Source organism: Micropterus dolomieu, linkage group LG11, assembly GCF_021292245.1.
Source record: "Micropterus dolomieu isolate WLL.071019.BEF.003 ecotype Adirondacks linkage group LG11, ASM2129224v1, whole genome shotgun sequence".
NCBI classification, from domain to species: Eukaryota; Metazoa; Chordata; class Actinopteri; order Centrarchiformes; family Centrarchidae; genus Micropterus; species Micropterus dolomieu.
Genome location: NC_060160.1, coordinates 28,368,796 through 28,378,737, shown reverse-complemented (window position 1 = coordinate 28,378,737; position 9,942 = coordinate 28,368,796).

Here is a 9,942-nt window from a genome sequence, read left to right as displayed (position 1 = left end):
CCACATCGTTTGCTGGACACCACCTCGACAACCAGCGGCGGAATGACGACATGCGGCTATACATGTCATCACTGGTCAGATTTGGCAGGGGTCCAGAGAAAACTATGGTGTCCGACATTGTTTTTGCATATGTACACACCGACTCAACATTAATCTTAGTGACCTCCGATTGGCGTAACCGGGAGTCATTACCGCCGACGTGAATAACAATCTTACTGTATTTACGTTTATCCTTAGCCAGCAGTTTCAAATAAGACTCAATGTCGCCCGCTCTGGCCCCAGGGATGCACTTAACTATGGCCGCTGGCTTCGCTAACTTCACGTTTCTCAAAATGGAGCTGCCAATGATCAGAGTTGGTTTCTCAGCGGGTGTGTCGCTGAGTGGGGAAAATCTGTTAGAAACGTGAACAGGTTGATGATGCCCCGTGGACTTTGAATGCTTACAACTATTCCTCCTTCGGACAGTCACCCAGCCCCCCCTTCCTGGCTGCACAGGAGATGCCGGAGGACGGCTACCAGAGGCTAACTCAGGCCGTTCCGCACCGACTACCGGGGACTGGCTAGCTACAGTAGCTAAAGACTGATCTACCAAGGTGCGGAGCCGGACTTCTAAATCACTGAGCCTCGCCTCCATGTCTATAAATAAACTACACTTATTACACGTACCATTACCGCTAAAGGAGGCAGAGGAGTAACTGAACATCTGACACACCGAGCTGGAGAAAGTAGGAGAGAGAGAGGGAGAAGGAGAAGCCATAGCTAGCTGCTGAGCTAATGTCGCTAATGGCTAAGCTAAAGTATGGTAGCGTTAGCTACCAGAACTTTAGAACAACTATGAGATTGAACAGCAGTCACTAAAAGATGGAAAGAACTGTGAGTGCTTAGGCAAAATTACTGTAAGAATAAGTGTTTAGCGGACAGTTGGCCGCTGTAATCTAACAAATTTAACTGGTATTTAGCGAGAGCAGCACAACACGGTACCAACACACAAGCACCGGAAACAGAAATGAGTCAACACACTTACCGCAGTACGTCAGCAACGTCAGCAACATCAGCTAATTTAAGTTATTAGCTTTTGATAAAGGTTGATTTCATGTGTTTGAGGTTATGGTTTTGAATGTCTGGATGGTTACAATAAATTGTAATCTAATTTACAACATTGTCTTGTATTCTGTTAAAATGTCACAATGCAATATGTTGCTGTAGAATTCTTTTTACTGTTAATTTTTGTTTTTTACCTAATTGTATTGTTAGATTGTATTAGATTATATTCACCTTTTAAATCAAAATAGAATCAGAGCTGCAACAATTTAATAAATGACCCTTTGCTAAGCCACGCCCCGAATACAGAGCTGGCCAATCAAAGTGCAGTATAGGACTCTCTAACTGAGGTCCGACACTTTCATGGCTGCGCTCCATTGACTCTAATGCAAAAAGAGTCGTTTTCTAGCTTTTTTTTGACTGTAATTTCTGATCTGATCAAACGCTGTTCCTGGGGCCCTTGTAATAGTTACAGCAGCTACCCACAGAGGTTGAAAGGAGAAGTACGATTTATTCTCTTTCCAAAACCTAAAACAAAGCCAGAAACATGTCGGCTGTGGATTGTTCCTAATGTAATGTTAGTTAGCTAACGCTAGCTAACGTCCTACTGAATGTAACGTAATAAAGCCCTACTGTTCTGCTTTTTAATGACTGTAATAATGAATAGAAGCCTACCCAGCTTTACAGGAACAGTGTTGATCGTTCATATCGTTGTCTTTTGTCTCAATCGTCAGGGGATGCGGTGGTTCACTTGTACTGTGTGACCGGTAGGCTTTAGCTTCAATCTTTCATGTTTTTCACGTCCGTTTGACTCAGTTTGACTCAGTTTGACAGCCTGAATACAACCTTCAAATGTATAATGCAACTGCAAAACTGTCTGCTTCTTTCAGAGATTTCCAACTAATTTGACAATATTTCTCCGGGGAGTGCAGTAATAGACAGTGGCAAACTGACAGTTTGTCCGACTTAGCAACAGTAACTAAGGGGGGCAGGGCTTAGCGAAGGGCATGCGGGCAACACCATTTTTATATACAGTGTATGGTAACAACCTTCATGAAAAGAGCATTTGTAATATAACACATGTTATTATGGAGCTGATGTTTAACTAAAACTCCACCAGCTTCTGTCTGAGGAATCTAATTGCGTGAGAGTTGAATATAATCGCTGCCAGATATGTTTATCATGCGACTTGCGCTATATTGCAGTTTTTTAAAAACTGAATCCAGTATTTTTCAACAGTCAGTCTATCCCATGAGCTAAATTACCAATTCTTGGAGAAAAAGCCTCATGTTCTTCAGTTGATCAAACATATGTATACTAGCACTTTGTATTCACTGTGAGTTAGTCAAAGCTACTGTCTGTGAAAGCAGAGATCTGTTTGCATTCACCCACTTCAGGGAAGGAATGCGTGTAATAACAGATATCACACAATGTCAACACAAAAACATCAAAGCCTTTTGCTCACAGAACAGAGAACAGCATCCAATTGTTGCAGCCTATCACCCTGTCATTGAGTCTCTTGAGCATTCAGACGTGGAAAGATTTAATGGAAAGGTTATATTTTCGGAGTGGCGGTGAAACCACAGTTATGGCTCAATGCTGTCAACACAGCTTCATTCGAGCCTGAGCACGGCAGACTTATTTACAGACACTGATTGTTGAATAAAGCAGTGGGCTTGTGCTATTACTGCACTTTTTGGTAGAAATAACTCAAATGTTTGTAAATGCAGGTTGTATTGCATAAAACAGAAAAGTCACTTGTGTGAGAGAATATGTTGGCTGGCCAGCTATGTTCATAACACACATTCTTAACCGTGAGTGTGAGAGCCTTTCTTCACTAAACAATGGGAAGTTTACTGAAGTCTTCTGAAGTTGTTTTGGGGAGAGGATTACATGGGGAGCTGCATCCAAATTCTTGCTTTGAAGCTGAAGTTTATCTAGCTGCATTGTCTGAGAGTGAGTCTGCAGGCAGTCACAACTGATTACGGAGGAGAAAGTCACTGTTTGTTGGCCCTGGAGTTGATATTTGTGATGGAAATTAATCACGTTGACTAAAACAAACAAGCAACCTTTGGGGGATTTGTGTGGTGGCACTGAGTGCTCAACCCACAACTTAAGAAAACGCAATCATGCAAATAGTCAAAACATAAGCAAATTAATCAAGAAAACAAGGTCATTTATTTGTCATTTTACATCACAGAGTTGCACAATGAAATGTAAGTTGCAGCCCCTTATTGCCACACACACACACACGCACACTTTAAATTTAGAGTAGAATAAATTAAACAATTTATACAGTTATTTACACATTTAAAACATTTGATGACGCTTGCACAGCATTTAGAAAGAAAAAAAGCTCTAAATACAGAAAACTAAAGCAAATATAATTCACTTGCAAAGACTACGCCAATAAAGATATGGAATCTGGAATCTAGATCTTGCTGCTGCATGGTCTGTGGAGGAAAGCTGGGTGCCTGCACCACAGTGGTGAAGGCTGACGTGAGCTGCTGGGACTGGAAGCTGGGGGACTGAAGATTCTGGCCACCCAGTGCCAGCAGCCCCGACTAAAGCTGGCTGCTGTGGTTAATGGAAATGGGCGACGTAGGTTGCCGGCATTCAGGTTCCAAACTGCACTATAGGAACTAGGTTCGGGAAACAAGACCACGTCTCGAACACATCCCATTTCCGCACAGAATGTATTTAAGCACACTTTAGCCATTCCCATCCTCTTTGACGCTTACCTTAAACCATAGACTAGGAGCTCAACCATTCAGATCTGTTTTAAGAAATTTAGCAAACTCCTGAAGTCACTCCTGGAGTCCTCTCCATCTCCAAAGATCCAACCTTGTTAGCAACCCTGGTCAGCAATCCATATGAGCTCTCAGCTTTCATCCTCTGATTTAAAATGGCAACGTTTATTTACGGTAGTTATGAGTAAAGATAAGACAGTGTGGAGATATGGTGGGAATCAGTGGTGTAAGGTGTGTGTGGATGAGTGAAAGTGTTGTATTGAACGATGGAAACCTAAAGTTAATGACAGAGATGTGCAGACCATGAGGAGTTATAAAGCTGCCCAGGAAGGGGGAGAGTGCCCTTCGTCACTCCCACCTCTGAGAGTGGCCACTGTTTTGTATAGTTGCGGTGCGTTGAGACAATAGATTTTCTCATATTACTCACATCCCCGTGACCCTGTATGCAGGATAAGCAGTTGACGATGGATGGATGGATATTACTCACATGTCAGGATTCTTGGTACAGTATGATATGGTTCTGTGGGAAATATTCCACATCAGAGGCCTACAGCACACACACACACACACACACACACACACACACACACACACACACACACACACACACGCACTCTCTGCTCTGACAGTACAGTGACTGGGCACCTAATGAGCACAAGCTAAGTATGCGTGGAGACCTGCTCTCTGTGGGCCACTTGTCTTGGCTGGGGAGGCTGTTTAAAGTGGGTTCCAGCCCCAGGGCAGAACTGAAATATGCAGGAGGAACTCACTGTAGGAAAATGAAGTGGAGAGCAAGTTCTAGATAGTTCCTGGGGTATTCTCTTACATAAATGAGGCGAGACGTATTGAGGCTAAGCCGTAACTTTCCCTTCTAGAAGTTGCAAACTGTGAACAATGCAAGGGTGAAGAAAATCTTTTTTTTTCCCATTCATGTAGGCTATTCTCAGTGTATGTGTTCTCAATCTGCTCACTGTCTCACTGTGTCCCGGGGAGGGAAAATGCATGTTAGAGATGGACATTAGAATGCAAATTAGCATTCAGATAAACTATTTTTTCACTGGGTTAGAACAAAAGAAAATGTTTTGAGGGGTCACTTCCTGCATTGGTTTATTCTGAAGGACTACAACATTTTTGAAGTACTTCCAAAGTCCAAAATGTCACATATATGTATCATGTAGCATCAATCACAAATAAATAAAAATTTAATTTGTCAAAAAAACTTTTATAATTAAAACTATTTTATTTTTTTCCCGTGCAATGTCAGTACAACTTTCTTAATGATTTTTCACAATTTTCAACTAGTGTTAATTTTGTCAGGTATTTTTTATTAAGTCGTAGTCTTAGTCCTGTGTCAAATGGAAAAAACAAGTGGTTTTTCCAGCAATGCTTTATTTCGAGTTGAATTGAGAGCTTTTACTTAAAGACCTCTTAAAAACCCCACAGGAAACATGATTCCCCTGAATGAGAAGCGCAGGAATTTCCTCTGCCTCGAGATACTGGGGAAGTAAAAATAAGCTTCCATAGGTCATGTGAGCATTGTCAAAATATAGTCCTGCAAAAATATATTCACACAAGGGGAGAACCGAACACACAAGTCTGATTGAAAAGTCCTGTACATTAGTGACTGACCTAACCCACCACCTAACAATGATCTTTAAATTATCAAGCTTGTCTGCTGACCCCTGATCTACAGCATCAACAACACTGAAACAATCTCTGTTCTCTACTGTATTTATTCATTCTGAACATGTTGTGTACACTCCCTTGTAGTCTAAAATTTTTTTCATGGAAATCAAAGTTGTTGACAAACATTAGTACACATAGTTTTGTTATTTAACACTTTATAACCAAACATGAAAAAGCTTATATGATGTGACTGTCCCAAGCATGTTTAAACTTGAATAAAACTAAGGAAAGAAAATGCAACTCTTCTCAATAAAGTACAGAATGATAACACAGAGCTGACTCAGAATATTATGCCTGGACTCACAACTTCTGACAAACTACATTTTGAGCCATAAATGATGTGACACTACATCATACTTGACAGGTTGTGCACACAGAATAATTATTCATTTGCACTAACAATGTATTCTTGTATTTTATAACTAATAGCTAAGTTTAATGCATGTTTTGTCCTTTTTTTGTCTTTCATGACATGAACAAAGATGTATACATACTCATTTTTGTCACACTTTCACACTAGACAATAAATTTACTACCTAAGTGATACAATTTTGTATTAGTGTGTTTCTCACTAGAAATATGATTCTTCACTAGTCATGTGTCCAATACAAAAGTGCTATTCAATGTTTAATCCAAAGATCTGGGGAGAAAGAGAGAAAAGCATGTCGGGTGAAACCTGTTGCCCCACACGCCACACCATCTGCTGCCTGTGAGCACAGGGATGGAGAAACCCCCGCGCTGTTGGCAGATGACCTGTGCAGAATGCATGGGAATGAATTACAATATAATTTCTTTGAATACATTTCTTGCCTTTTCCTTGATGTTCTGAATAACTTTGTGGCTAGTTTGTTTTTAGAAAGGAAGGCAGGGTAAAGAGGGTATGAAAAGTTACATCTAGTGAGAAAGTTGCCAAGTTGGTGAAAATGATTAAGGTGGTTTAACTTAAAAGCTCAAGTTCAATTTCTGCCTTAAAAATGTGAGTAAACTCAACTTTAAGAAAAGCTTTGTTTGAACTCCTGATGTTATGTTATACAATTTGTTTAATTAATGATTATTTATTGTTTGAACTTAATACTGTGAGTTAAAACTACTATCTATATGACATTGTCCTTTCAAGGAAACTTGCTTTCTCTTGTCAAACGAACATACAATTCTACACCCTTTCAACTCACATTTTTAAGTTCAGATAACTAAATACAAGACATTTCAAGTTAGTTTAACTTGGAAATGCAAGTTCACCTGCTGCCTTGAAAATGCAAGTTAACTCAACTGGAAGATTGCCTTTGTTTCAACTCATAAATTCAAGTTCATAAAGTTGATATAACTAGTGTTCAAGTTGTCTCAATGTTGTTTTTTTAGTTAAATGAACTTTTTACAACTGTAACTTCATACTTTGAGTTATTCAAACTCATAGTTTCAAGTTACAGCAACTTCACCAAATTAAAACATTCAGTTTACATGTATAAAAGGCTTTGCAGACAGACCACAACAACAGCACCACTGCGCTATTATCTTCAATGTCTTGCGACGGGTCAGCTGGGATTGGCTCCAGCCCCCCGTGACCCTGTACGCAGGATAAGCGGTTGACGATGAATGGATGGACTTGTGACAAGGCAGGGCATTTTGTTGTTGCGCCCGTGCACAGTGCAGTCAAAGTTCAAAATAGCAGCAGATCTCACCTCCTTTCTGAAAGGGCTTTTCGCTGATGTCAGGAACCCTTTCCACCAGTGGCACTAGTCTTGTTTACCACAGAAGTGCCTATATTTTGGTTGGAATTTCAATACATGACTTATCTTCAGTGTATAATTAGTACGGATGAGCAAGAACGCCACTATCTCTATCTGTATCTGTTAAACAAATAAAATTTTCTGTATCTGTACTCAGAATGGGCGGGGCTTAAACTATAAGTGGACTAACTGAAAGTTATTTAAGCCTGAAATTGGTATCAGAACTTGCTACATTTATTAGATAACTATTTACAGAACAGCCTCAGAATTGAGTTTCAGAGCAATGTTTTTGATCACAATAGTAATGATTTAAAAAAAAAGGTTCCTATGTTTATAGTTTATAACAAAACAGATTTTACTCTGATGATACTCATAAAAAGTGTCTGTACCGGATACTTGTTTCAACCGCATACTCGCTAGACCCTAATAATTAGTTGATTATGTATATGTTTTTCTCAAACTCAAAAGACGCAGCACCTAGGCAATTTTTTTTCTCTTGCTCCAATCCCCGCACTCTGATAACTTACCTACGCAAGTTCAATCAACACGACAAAAGTCTCAAATAGTCAACACAATGAATTAATGCAAGTTTAACTTTCTAAAACTCATACAGTTGAGTTCAAAATCCAAAACTTGTCAGAGCTATTTGAGTTAAAAAGAAGAAGTAGGTTGACATAACTAAATGGGTCTATGATATTTTTCAGTGTGGTGCTACCTGTATAATTCAAATCAATAAAATTTTATTTAGACAGCGCCAATAGGCCCTTTTCACAATTATGTCAAACTTCCGTCTGATTCGAAGCGGGGTATGTTAACTTCTGGTGTGCTTTCGCCTCGGAGACTTCTCTGGAAAATGCACGGATGCTCATCATCCATCCATCCATCCATCCATCGTCAACAGCTTATCCTGCGTACAGGGGGCTGGAGAGAATTCCAGCTTACATCGGGCGAAAGGCGGGGTACACCCTGGACAGGGATGCTCATAAACTTTACGAAATTGTGAAAGGGAAGGTTAAGAATAGTATTTACGTGTTTAAATTAGTTTACTGTGATTATTTTCAATTTACCATTCTGTAACAGCCAGACTGTATATAAAGGAAACAGCCTCGAATTGGAAAGTAGGCTAGCTAGCAGCAACTTAAGCAACAGGTAGCTGAAATATACACTGATGTCTGTCTGTACATTGTAACATTAACAAGTTTACTTTCTATATAAATGTGTAATCACTGACACCTCCCAACACTGTTGTTTAGAATAGCTTTTTAGATATTGACTTAAAAGGTAAATGATAAACCATTTCCATTTGCTGATGTGATTCATCACTTCTTGTGTCCATCTTTCTCAGCAGCAGCCCACCCAACAAGCACAGCACAATCATCAAGACGATGTTATTGCAGTGTTCCTTGTTGTTCCAAAAACAAACAAAAAAGTCCGTATTTGAGTTTCCACGATTTTCCTGTGGACGCAGAAATACGTGTCCGTTCCTTCGTGGGAGCACCCACGTATGTAGTCTGCACTTTGTTCTGTTTAAAATATAACCAAAAATGTCTCATGACCATCAAGTGTCTCAACATATTTCACACCTCTAGGGAGAGGCTCACAAGCTCGTGAGTCAGTTTACCTGCGAGCAAGAAAGCATCTGGGGGCTGCAGGGCTGGATGACTCCCAGGAGATGCCTGACACAGGGGACAGAGGATGCGTTGCCTGCAGGTGCCGTGGCAAAAGATCATGACATGACTTTGTTCTCCTGGTTAGTATTACAAAAAGTGTCTTGCAGAAAATTACATTACACAACAGTCTTGGAGTTGGATTCAGAACATCTGGACTTGCTGTAAAAAGACTTGAAATATTTTGCTGCTCATTCAAGAAGCTTCTTCAGTTCTACTGACTGGTGGGGATATCTCTCTGGGTAAAAAAGGTCTGACATCCCCAACATCAAGTATTTTTTACAGTAAAGCCATTTACCCTGAATACTGCTACAAGATATGAACATGATCCGGAAGACATTCCACAGACATTACATTGTAAACTGTACTATATATACACAGGTGCTGGTCATATAATTAGAATATCATCAAAAAGTTGATTTATTTCAGTAATTCCATTCAAAAAGTGAAACTTGTATAATGTATACATTCATTCCACACAGACTGATATATTTCAAGTGTTCATTCCTTTAAATTTTGATGATTATGACTGACAACTAATGAAAACCCCAAAATCAGTATCTCAGAAAATTAGAGTATTGTGAAAAGGTTCAATATTGAAGACACCTGGTGCCACACTCTAATCAGCTAATTAACTCAAAACACCTGCAAAGGCCTTTAAATGGTCTCTCAGTCTAGTTCTGTAGGCTACACAATCATGGGGAAGACTGCTGACTTGACAGCTGTCCAAAAGACGACCATTGACACCTTGCACAAGGAGGGCAAGACACAAAAGGTCATTGCTAAAGAGGCTGGCTGTTCACAGAGCTCTGTGTCCAAGCACATTAATAGAGAGGCGAAGGGAAGGAAAAGATGTGGTAGAAAAAAGTGTACAAGTAATAGGGATAACCGCACCCTGGAGAGGATTGTGAAACAAAACCCATTCAAAAATGTGGGGGAGATTCACAAAGAGTGAACTGCAGCTGGAGTAAGTGCTTCAAGAACCACCACGCACAGACGTATGCAGGACATGGGTTTCAGCTGTCGCATTCCTTGTGTCAAGCCACTCTTGAACAAGACACAGCGTCAGAA